Source organism: Lactuca serriola, chromosome 5 (genome assembly GCF_051521515.1).
Source record: "Lactuca serriola cultivar US96UC23 chromosome 5, Lser_US96UC23_V15, whole genome shotgun sequence".
NCBI classification, from domain to species: domain Eukaryota; kingdom Viridiplantae; phylum Streptophyta; class Magnoliopsida; order Asterales; family Asteraceae; genus Lactuca; species Lactuca serriola.
This window is the reverse complement of record NC_136412.1, coordinates 22,954,378-22,967,260: the sequence shown is the minus strand read 5'-3', so window position 1 is coordinate 22,967,260 and position 12,883 is coordinate 22,954,378.

The following is a 12,883-nucleotide window of genomic DNA, read 5'->3' as shown; positions in this document are numbered from 1 at the left end:
CTGAGCATTTGAGAGTTCGGTTCGCGCTGAACCAGCTTCGCTTGGGACTGAAGGACTGGTGGAAGTTTGTGACGGCGCACTTTACGTTTGCTGAGCTTGCGGCAGTGACCTGGGAGAGGTTCACTGCCATGTTCCCAGATGAGTATGTTCCCCAGGTGGAGAGGGAGCATTTAGGCCAGGAGTTTCTGACCCTCAAGCAAGGTACTGAGTCTGTTACTGTGATTACTAGGATGTTCCACGAGAGGGTGATGTTCTGCCCTGAGCACGTGTCCAATGAGCAGGCACGTATGAGCCAATATTTGAGTATTTTGAGGAGAGACATTCGGGAGTTCGTGGCGAACTCCTCGTACCGGACATTTACCGAGCTTCAGGAAAATGCCCGAAAGAGGGAGATTGAGCTAGAGACTCAGGCCAGGGAGGAGGCGAAGTCTCAGGGGAGGGATCGGTGACCGGCACACTCTCAGCCGGCAGCCAAGCGGGCCAAGCCCGCTGATCCCAAAGCGGGGAGCCAGAAGGGCCACACTTGTGGAAAGTGCGTCAAGGGTCATGATGGAGTATGTAGAGCTGAATCTTGCTACAAGTGTGGCAAGGAAGGGCATATGGCCAAGGACTTCCCCAAGGGGTTTGCAGTGTGTTTTCACTGCAACCAGACCGGATACCAGAAGGCGGAGTGTCCGCAGTTGCGGAGATCAGCTCAGGGAGCACCTCAGGGATCTGCCCATGCCGCCATCAGAGCTACTGAGAGTCGGCCAGTGAAGGCCGAGGCGTCGAGGGAACGAGGGAGAGCCTTTCAGTTTTCCGCGGAGGAGGTCCGCGCAGCGCCCGATGTCGTGGCTGGTATGTATTCTTTCGTGTAATTATTTTGATGTTGAGATATTATGCTTATATTATGTTATGCGTAGGTACTTTTCTTGTGAATTCTGTACCTGCCTTGGTGTTATTTGACTCGGGTGCGAGTCGGTCTTTTGTATCTTTAGCTTTTAGTCAACATATCAGTGTTAGTCGTGAGGTATTGAGTCGGCCTCTGAGAGTTTCCATAGCTGACGAGAGGGTGATATATGCCACGGAGGTTCTCCGGGGGTGTGTGTTCGAGATTTTGGGAGTTGAGTTCCCGATTGATTTGGTTCCTATTGCGATGGGTGATGTCTGTGTCATTGTGGGCATGGACTGGTTGAGCAGATTCGGTGCGGTTATCGACTGCGAGCGACAGCTGGTGACCATACGAGACCCTAGTGGGGGAGTCCTTACGGTGTATGGCGAGGGTACACGCTCTGGGTCAGCATTTTGTTCGGCCGCTAGGGTGAGGCAGTGTCTTCAGCAGGGCTGTAAGGGTTTTGTGGCGTATGTGATGGATACGCGAGTGGATTCCGAGAGGCCGAGGTCAGTTGAGGAGGTTCCGATAGTGCGTGAGTTCCCGAATGTATTTCCAGAGGAGTTGCCGGGTGTGCCTCCTTTGAGGCGAGTGGAGTTCAGTATCGATTTGGTTTCGGAGGCCGCGCCTATCGCTAAGGTGCCTTATTGCCTTGCACCTCCAGAGATGCAAGAGTTATCCTCGCAGCTTCAGGAGCTGCTGGGAAAGGGGTTTATTCAGCCGAGCAGCTCGCCGTGGGGAGCGCCTATCCTGTTTGTCAAGAAGAAGGATGGTTCACATCGGATGTGCATTGATTACCGGGAGTTGAACAAGCTGACGGTCAAGAACCGTTAACTGTTGCCGAGGATCAACGATTTGTTCGATCAGTTATAGGGAGCATCTTGGTTCTCCAAGATCGATTTGAGGTCTGGATATCATCAGGCGAGGGTGCGAGATGAGGACATCCAGAAGACAACGTTCAGACGCGTTATGAGCATTACGAGTTTGTGGTGATGCCTTTCGGGCTCACCAATGCCCCGGCAGTGTTCATGGATCTCATGAACCGAGTATGCAGGCCGATGCTGGATCGGTCGGTGATTGTATTCATTGACGACATTTTGGTATATTCGAGATCTAGAGAGCAGCATGAGGAGCATTTGAGGGAGATCCTCGGAGTTCTGAGATCGGAGAGGCTTTATGCCAAATTCTCCAAGTGTGATTTCTGGTTGCGAGAGGTCCAGTTCCTGGGTCATCTCATTAACCAGAAAGGGATATTGGTCGACCCGGCCAAAGTTGAGGCGGTGATGAGTTGGGAGGTGCCGAGGTCACCCTCCGAGATCAGGAGTTTCCTAGGGTTGGCAGGTTATTATCGGAGATTTATCAAGGATTTCTCTAAAATCGCAGTGCCACTCACCAGGTTGACCCGAAAGGGTGTCGCTTTTTCATGGGGCCCCGAGCAGCAGGCCTCCTTTGAGACGCTTCGCCAAAGGTTATGCGAAGCCCCGGTGTTAGCCCTCCCGGAGGGGATGGAGGACTTTGTGGTATACTGTGATGCATTGATCTTGGGGTTGGGAGCGGTGCTGATGCAGAGAGGGAATGTGATAGCATACGCATCGAGGCAGCTGAAACCTCATGAGACGAGGTATCCCACCCATGATCTAGAGTTGGGGGCAGTGGTGTTCGCCCTCAAGATTTGGCGTCACTATCTGTATGGGGTTCGGTGTACGATATACACGAACCATAAGAGTCTGAAGTATTTGATGGATCAGCCCAACCTAAATATGCGGCAGAGGAGGTGGTTGGATGTGGTCAAGAATTATGATTGTGCGATTCTGTACCATCCGGGCAAGGCTAATGTGGTAGCCGACGCCCTGAGTCGCAGGGCGGAGAGCGCCCCATTACGAGGTGTATGTTTGCGATTGACCGTGATGGCTCCGGTGTTGGACACCATTCGTGGAGCACAAGCTGAGGCCGTAAGATTGGAGAACCAGAAGAGAGAGCGAGTTGTTGGGTTGGTATCGGAGTTCGTTATCGATAGTCGGGGGCTTATGACTTTTCAGGGGCATATATGGGTATCGTTTGTTGGAGGGGCGCGTACCATTTTGATGGAAGAGGCTCATCGATCGAAAATTTCAATCCATCCTGGGGCCACTAAGATATATTTGGACCTGAGGAGGGAGTATTGGTGGCCCTGTATGAAGAGGGATGTTGCATGGTTTGTTGAGAGGTGCTTAACCTGCCGTAGGGTTAAGGTCAAGCACCAGAGACCGCATGGTAAGTTGCAGCCATTGCAGGTTCCCAAATGGAAGTGAGAACAGATCACCATGGATTTTATCACCAAATTGCCAAGGACTGCTAGGGGAGTCGATGCAATTTGGGTGATTGTGGACAGGTTGTCGAAGAGCGCCCACTTCCTTGCTATTAGTGAGAGCTCCTCCGCAGAGAAGTTAGCAGAGATATACGTGAGGGAAGTGGTATCTCGACATGGGGTACCGATCTCTATTGTCTCAGACCGGGATGTACGTTTCACTTCCAGATTCTGGAAGAAGTTTCATAAGGAGTTGGGTACTAGGCTGCATTTTAGTACCACATATCACCCCCAGACGGACGGGCAGAGTGAGCGGACGATTCAGATGCTCGAGGACATGCTCCGGGCATGTATGTTGGATTTCGGGGTAAGTTGGGATACGTACTTACCCTTGGCAGAGTTTTCCTACAACAACAACCATCATTCGAGCATTGGTATGCCGCCCTTTGAGCTGTTGTATGGGAGGAGGTGTCGGACCCCCATTTGCTGGGGAGAGGTCGGACAGCGTGTGATGGGTAGTACAGAGATCGTGCTTCAGACGACAGAGCAGATCCAGCAGGTCAGACAGAGGTTGTTGACCGCTCAGAGCCGTCAGAAGAGTTATGCGGACAGACACCGGTCCGAGCTTGAGTTTCAGGTCGGCGACTTTGTGCTCCTGAAGGTCTCTCCTTGGAAAGGAGTGATTCGATTCAGGAAGAGGGGCAAGTTGGGGCCCCGATATATTGGTCCATTCCGGGTGATCGCGAGGGTAAGCAGGGTAGCCTATCGTTTGGAATTGCCAGCAGAGTTGGGGCAGATTCACGACACTTTCCACGTGTCACAATTGCGGAAGTGTATAGCCGATGAGTCGGAAGTGGTTCTATTAGAGGATATTCAGGTGGATGCGAGCCTGAATTATGTTGAGAGACCAGTGGCAATCAGAGATCGGAAAATTAAGGTTCTGAGGAACAAGGAGGTACCCTTGGTTTTGGTTCAGTGGCAGCATCGGAAGGGGTCCGAGATGACTTAGGAGCTGGAGCGTGAAATGCGTGAGCAGCATCCAGAGTTATTTGCAGAGCGAGACTTCGAGGGCGAAGTCTAGTTCTAGTGGGGGAGAATTGTAACAGCCCGGATTCCTAGATATTATTTATTCTTATAATTTTGGTGATTTGTGAGGAGACTCGCGAGTTGGAGCTCAAACTCGCTGAGTATGATCGCGACTATGGGCACGGGTTAGCGTCTGGACTCGGCGAGTCCACGCTGTTTAATGAAACCCTAATTCCCCAGGTTTGGAGCCTATTTAAGGGCACTTATAGCCTCCCATTGCGTCTACCAGTCCCTTGAGAGAACCCTAAGAGAGCTAAATCGTTTTGGGAGAGAGGAAGTCACTTTTGGGCCTTTGTGTTCCTTGTTTAGCAAGAAGAAGGTGGCAAGAGCAAGGAGGAAGTGAGATTCCAGCAGATCCAGAGTCCAGAGGCTTCATTTTGAGGTAATAGTTCGAACCTCCTTCAGTTTTAGGGTTGATCTTTAGAGTTAGGGTTTTCTAACCCCTTTGGAGAGTGATTATGTGAAGCAAATGGTCCCTCTTCGAGTTTGTGTCTTGGATCTGGACTCAAAGAGGTCCAGAGACCCTAACCCTTGGAGCTTTTTGGGTTATTATGGAGTTATTGGACCTAGGTTGTCATTTTTGGGACCAAATCTCCTTTTTATGCCTTGTGGGGGTTATACAAGCATCAAGTTTCGAACTTTACGTGACATTCATGCTTGGGAAGGCCAGATCTATGGTTTGGGGAAGCAGATCTGACCTCAGAAGGTCAATAGAGTTTGTGCAAGGCATGAACTCGCCGAGTTGTTCTTGAGACTCTACGAGTAGGGTTGGGGTTTCACGTAAATTGTTCAACGAGTAGACTCGCCGGGTTGGGGGATGACCCAGTGAGTCAGGGAGAGTCAATAGGGGGCTGGGTCAAGCCGGAACTCGCCGAGTTGTTCTTGACACTCGGCGAGTTGAGTCGTGGTGGCCCTGTGATTCTTGCCAGGTGGAACTCTTCGAGTTAGGGAAGTACTCGACGTGTCAAGAAAGGAGCCGAGGGAGTCAGTGAACACGTATAGACTCGCTGAGTCGCTTTAGTGCACTCGCCGAGTCTGGTCAAAGTTGATTGTTGACCGTTGACCAGAGTTGACCAGTGTTGACTTGATAGGGTTAGTCAACCTTAGTTGTGAAAGTGTTAATTAGAGATATATTGTGTTATAGGAGGATTATAGCTCGGGGGGATCGAGCGCGAGTGATTTCCGGGATTTGCGAGTTATCGAGATACGCGAGGTGAGTCTTCTCACTATACTTTACCTTGAGTAGGTAATCAGAGTTACGTGATAGAGTATTTGTATGCTATATGTATGTTATGTGTTGTACTGCATTATTTCTATGTGATTTATGATGTGCATGTTTATAGAGTTGGAACCGGAAGGTTCACAGAAATAGAACCAGAGGGTTCACAGAGTAGGGTCCACGGACCCACAGACTTATAGCCTCGAGTAGCTAATATGTGTTATGTGTGGTATTTTGGGGAACTCACTAAGCTTTGTGCTTACAGTGTTTGGTGTTATTTGTTTCAGGTACTAGTGATGACCGTGGGAAGGCGCTAGCTTGATCAGTACACACACACGGGATTTTTATGTTATGAGATCTTGGGATTTTTATATGGCATGGATTGAGTTTCAAACATTGATGTTTTTATGAATATTAAATGAATTATGTTTTTATAAAATGCAAAAAATTGTTTTGAAATTTACGGTGTTACAGAAAGCATATAGGGTTCTAAAAAAACGATCCAAAAAGATTGAAGAAACCTACTATGACATGTTCAATGAAAATTACTTAAAAAAGACACAAGGGAATGATAGTCAAACTAAAGAGATCTTTCTTCAATCGAACCAAGTGACGACTCCATTGGCCAATCTCTATGAATAATTCATGCTTCTATTTGATGAAAATAAGAAGGCCATCACATCTGAAGCAAATGCAGCTGATAATAAGGTAGACGAATTGGAGAAGATAATTGATGACGCTGCAAAAGAAATGCACAATCAGCCATCAACAACAAATAATCCTCAAAACACGAGCACCAAATTCGAGGGGGGAGAATTCTAACTCGACTGCAAGTCCTTAAGAGGAGATTTTTATTCCACAGAAGTTGAATGATCCATTCTAGGTGGAGGGTTCATCATTACCATCAACCTCACCTCTCCAAGGGGAGGATTCGCGTCCAGTTGTAACACACGAATGTCCAGTCGAGAGGGAAGAAGCGATTCCAATCTTTGAAACTGTCTCATCATTCGAGGGGGAGAATACAAATGCGAATGATGATACAGAAGTTCAATCAGAATTCGAAGACGTGAATGCTGAACTGGATCCATCTTATGATCCAAACTACTCTTCACTAACAAAATGGACCAAAGATCATCCAAAAACACAAGTAATTGGTGAATAATTTGCAGGAGTTCTTAAAAGATCTAAACTAAAAGAGAAACAATCTTCTTTATTCTCTCAAGTGGAATACTGCATGTTTAATTCGTTTGTCTCCAAGATAGAACCTAAATATGTCAATACTGCTCTCGATCACTCTGATTGGGTACATGCAATGCAAGATGAGCTCAATGAGTTTGAAAGAAATAAGACTTGGAGGTTGATTCCCACTCCACATGATGCATCTGTGGTTGGTCTGAAATTAGTGTTTCGAAACAAAATGGACAAAGAAGGCAATGTTATAAGGAACAAAGAGAGACTCGTGGTTAAGAGATATTGCCAGGAAGAAGGCATCGACTATGAAGAAACCTCCACGCCTATTGCAGGGTTGGAATCTATTTGCATCTTCTTGGCATATGCAATGCACAAGAACTTCGAAGCATTTCAAATGGATGTTAAGTGTGCTTTCTTAAAGGGAGAATTAGAAGAGACCGAATACGCGGATCAACCACTGGGTTTTGTGAATCAGAAGTATCCTGATCACTGCTATATATTGGACAAAGCAGTCTACGGTCTGAAGCAAGCTCCAAGAGCCTGGTATGAAAATCTCACTCACTTCCTTTAAATGTCCAAATTTAAAAAAGGTTCAGTTGACCCAACCTGCTTTCGCAAGAAAGAGGGTGACCACTTAATGATCGTCCAAATTTATGTTGATGACATCATCTTTGGCTCTATGAATCCTAGCTTAACAACTAAATTTAGAAAGTTGATAGAAACTAAATTTGAGATGAGCTCTATAGGTCCAATTAACTTTTTCCTTGGCTTGAATATAAGACAGGGAACAGAAAGCATTTTCATAAATCAAGAAGCATACACGAAGAGCTTACTATTTAAGTTCGGCATGACGGGAGACTCCAAAGTGAAGGTTCCAATGGCGTTCGGAACGAAACTAATACCATCTCTGGAAAAACCAGCTGCTGATATAACTCTTTATCCCCAAATGATAGGATCCTTAATGTATCTAACAGCTAGTAGACCAGATATTATGTTTTTCGTTTGTTATTGTGCTAGGTTTCAAGCTAATCCATGCAAACCTCATATGGTGGCATTTAAGAATATCTTTAGATATCTGAAACAAACCTCTTCACTTGTTATATGGTATCCTGCAAAATCAGGTTTCTTCGTACAAGCGTTTTCAGATGCTGATCTTAGAGGATGCGGGTTAGATAAAAAAGCACAACAAGAGGATACCAATTCTTGATGGCAAACTTGTCTGCTAGCAGTCTAAAAAGTAAACATGCGTCTTGTTGTCAACAACCGAAGCTGAGTACATTGCTGCTGCATCTTGTACTTCTCAGGTCATATGGAATCAAAGTCAATTATGAGACTGTGGCCTGAACATGAAGCGAATCCCACTCTATTGTGGCTCCGAAAGCGCAATTCGCATCTGTCACAACTGAGTGCAACACTCAAAGTGTAACAACCTGAAATCCCGGTAAGCTTTATGACCTTTCTATTTTGGAGAGTTGGAAAATTAGTCCCTTAAAGTTGTATGTTGGATTGGTGAGTACGTTGGGCGTACTGAGGTGTACGCCGCGCGTACTCACGCACTTAAATTGAACGCGGACTCGCCTGGGTACGCTGGGCGTACCCAGGGGTTATGCTGGGCTTAGTGAGCCCAGATGCAAACCCTAATTTCTGGCTTGTGCACTATAAAAGGAACATGTAGTCCTTTGCCCTAGCCACCATATCCCTTTGAGTGAGTCCTTAGAGAGCTGAGATCCGTGCTTTAGCTTGTGTGTGTGTTTTTGAGCTTGAAGTTATCTTTTCTAGGTGAAGAAGGAGAAGAAGGAGCCATTGTTGGAGCTAGAAGTTGAAGAACAAGTGTAGATCCGAGTTCTACAGTGGTTGGAGATCCCTTCTGAGGTAAAAAGCTCAAAGCTTTCCTTGTTATTCATAATTTTTGCTTTTTGGACCATTTTTAGGGTTTTTGGTTCAAAGTTGGAGACTTTGTGTGCAAAGAGTCTCCATGAGCTTAGATCTGACCTTTTCTAGTGTATATTGTGTTGATGATTCATAAAAATCCAGTCTTGGATGTGGATCTTGTATCATGCATGAGTTATAGTCTCATTATGGAAAGAGGAAAGGTGTTTTGAGAACAAAGTCACCTTTACAGCCATGCAAAGGCTTAAAGGTTTCAACTTTATGGATTAAGTCATATTAGACGAGCTAGATCTGAATTTTCGATGCAAGTCTTAATCAATTAAGACCTGAACGAGATGGATAAGGAAGCTGGGTATTATGCTGGGCGTAATTCCAGTACACGCGGTGTAAGGGGCCGCATACCCCGATTCTATGAAGGCTCCGGGTACGCCCAACGTACACATTTGGTACGCGCAGCGTAACCTGGAGGGTTGACTTTTGTTAACTTTTAGGGTTTGGTCAACTTTAGTGTATTTGAGCCAAGTAAGGGGTAAAATGGTCTTTTACCTTTCCTGAGAGTGATTAGAGGTAATGGTCTAGCCTTGGGAAATATGTTGACGACGAGTGTTTCTTTCATATGATTAGGCGGAGGCTAGGTCTTATTTCATTGAGTCTGAGATTTCCGAGTTTCTGAGTTACATGAGGTGAGTCTTCTCACTATACGTTACCTAGAGTGGTATTATGTGATTGACCAGAGGGTCTTATGTGTTATGTATGAGATTATGTGCTATGTGATATACGTATGTTGTATGACGTTATAGACCGGACCGGAGGGTCCAACGATACAGACCGGGCCGGAGGGTCCAACGTGATGGGTTTTGGTCCTAAGAACATCCTATGTGCTCATACAAACCCTAATGCTTGGATCTAGGTTTCTCTATTGTACATGCAAGTTATCCAAGACTTTAAACCCTAATTCTAGCATACAAGTAATCATATTAACATAAGAATGGGTTTAAATCATACCTTGACTGTTATGTAGCAATAACAATCTCAATTCCTCCTTGTATTGACTTTAGAAAGCTTAGAGTCACAAATGTCACTCCTCTAATGGTTCACAAACATCAAGAGCAAGAGGATGAAGATGAGAGAGGATGGAGGTTGCCCTAAAACGTGTGAAACCCTAGAAGGATGCTTAGCCACGTTTTTAGGTCATACGGGATCTATATATATATATATATATATATATATATATATATTTATATATATATATATATATATATATATATATATATATATATATATATATATATATATATATATATATATATATAGGAGGCTATTAGGGTTATCTAACAAGGAAACCCTAATTTGGATGCGTAAGCCCTAAGCAACCCATGGATCCCTTTCCTTAAGGCCTTGGACGATTTCCTTATGGGTTTCCCCATAGAATTGATCCACTCCTTAATATAAGACAATCCATGGCCCAAATTGCAATTATCTTATAATTACAATTCCAGTCCCTTAAGTTTAATTAATCTCTTTTAGTCACAAAACTAATTACCAATTAATTCTTGACTAATATTAATTAACCAATATGATCTCTCCTTTAATATATTATTCTCACAATATTTAATAAATCATATTTAATCCTTTCTCTCCATATCATCCTATCAAGTTGCTTTGGTGAAGGCAAACCAAAAGGACCACGTACCATCGGGTCAAGTACATACCAAAATAGTATGAGATATGATTTCTAATCATTCTCTTGTTACTATTTATCGAATTCCGATTCATGACGACTGACTAACTGAACAAATCAAATTAGCCCTAGCCCGGCCGAACATTTACGTTTGTCATCACTAAGTCATCGAGGGGCCCAAAGATATCACTTTTATCCTACTTTGTATAAAAGGAACGGATAAACTTTGATACAATGCTTTCTTGCACTCACTCACCGAATCACTCACAACAATATGTTTTATGACACCAAGTTACTGGTGCGTTTACATATTATCAATGTGCATCCGATTCGCAAGATACAACTCACACATCTCGGTTTCAAGAATATAAGATGTTTTCGTCTCACCAATCACTCGTAATACAATCCATTGAGTGATCCAAGTGAGCGTGGGTTTAATCTAATGCTCAAATTCATATTCATAAGCACTCACGAACGTTGCAGCAAACATTTGCTTATGTCTAATACTCTTTAGACAATCCACACACCAATTCACGACAGTCTTTATTCATACCTACTTCCAACATATGAATGACTGTGGCCCGTTCGAATAATTTGACTGTTCTTAACCAATTAAATTATTCAGGAAGTCAAAACATGCAAAGTGAAACACAAGAATAATACTAATCCCATATGGCCTCAACCCTTTGAGCATAAATAAAAGACCTTTTATTTATAACCATATCAATTACTCATTATTTGTCGTTTCGGGTAATCAACTTCTTACTTGAATTATTACACTTGTCCCATGCTCCTAGCATGCGCACAATGTTTACCTATGGTTCTTACTTTGTGAAATAGGCAAAATTGAGCACATTTCCAATCATTCTCATTTCACAACTCCAAATCCTTTTTCCATAAGTGAAAGAATATCAAATTCTTGCTACTTATAGAATATGCTAGATTCTAACATTTTATGCAATGATCCTTTCGTAATGTCACTGCACCAAAGTCACAAAGACTATTGCCAATGAAATTACAAAGTCCTCTATCTGAAATTGTTACAATACAATTCCTTAGATATGATGTCTCTCATTCAAAGTACATTCCTTTGAACATCCTTTTGCATAAAAGTTTCTAATCTAGTCATAGATTTTCAATATTCAAATCCCAATATGGAAACGTTTCCATATTTTTCATATGACAACTCATTCTTAATAGAATCTTATCTATTCATAATAATGTCGATATGGTCCATCCAATATGGAAATTTTTTCATAATTTCCAATCCTATACTTCCAACTACTCACAAGCGACCAATCCTCGGCGAACTTTGGATTGTCCTTTGATAGTTGTTTAATTATCTTAGTCAAAACCGATTCTTGTCCTTTTTCCCTCTAAATGCGCTAGACATTTGGAAAATTTTAGAATGGTCAAATATTATAACATTTGCAATCGATCCTATACCCGAAGCGTATGGGACACAATGCAAAATGTCTTACATAAAGATTTGATACTTCATCAATCTTCTGCCATAATGTTTTATTTGCTATGTTCTCAAAATTCGAATTATGAAGAGGAATGCCGTAATCATAATCGAAATTTTAAGAACACACTATGTACCTTTGACTAAATTTATTAACATTCCACAACCTAACCCTTTAGATTTGAAATGAAGCATAATATTCTCTCCCTCAATTATAGCAAAACAATTTTACAACCCTTATTACTTTGTAAGGTATAACTCTTGTTTTCTATAATTAATATTGCCAACTTGCAATACGTGCCTTAATAATCACACGATCATAACATTTATGCTCCCACTATCATGATGATTATTATAAAACATAACACTTATGCTCCTACTAGCTTCGACATGTATTCATAAACATCTTAACTTTCAGAAAAACAATACCTATTGAATTTCTTAAGTCCATGTTTCTAATACTTAATGCTTTGATAACCTTTTATCAAGGCTTTTTGAACTTATACACCTTTGCCTTAGATAGTTCATATGTGTGTCTAAACAATTAAGACTAATTGCCAAACCTCACAATTCAAATTATGGAAAGGGATACCGTAACCATGATCGAATTCGAGAATGCAATTTTACAATCACTATCTTCATAAAATCTTTCTTAGTGAAAGTATTTCCTCACATTCATTTTTCATGAAGGAGGAAATCTTATGACACTTAGATTTTAATGGTGTATGTGTTCCTATCCATGTGTATTTGTCAAAACCAAGGATTACGAAAAATTCAAACTCATATGGACTGAACTTCCTTAATCTTGATTTCTTGCCTTATGATAGCACAACTGCCCACCATGTCTTCCAAGTAGTTAAGCAGCTCACCCTTTCCTATCAATGTACTTTCCATTGATCAAGGTCCTTGCCTTTTATGCATTTAAATGAGAACTCATAGGACTCACATGCATAATTAACTCAATTGGAATGGCACAGAAATAAAATAGTGTCAACACGATAGGTTGTAAACCTCAACTCGTGTGCTAGTGATGATCGATAAGGTCTATTTTGATTTGTTCTTGAAACTTTTCAAGACCATTAAGACTCCCACTGACTCCTTGACATATGAGATTCTCTTTTCAATAACCATTTCTTGACAAACAAATATTCAAGAGTTAGTGTAGTTTTTATCAAAACACTTCATAAATTGGT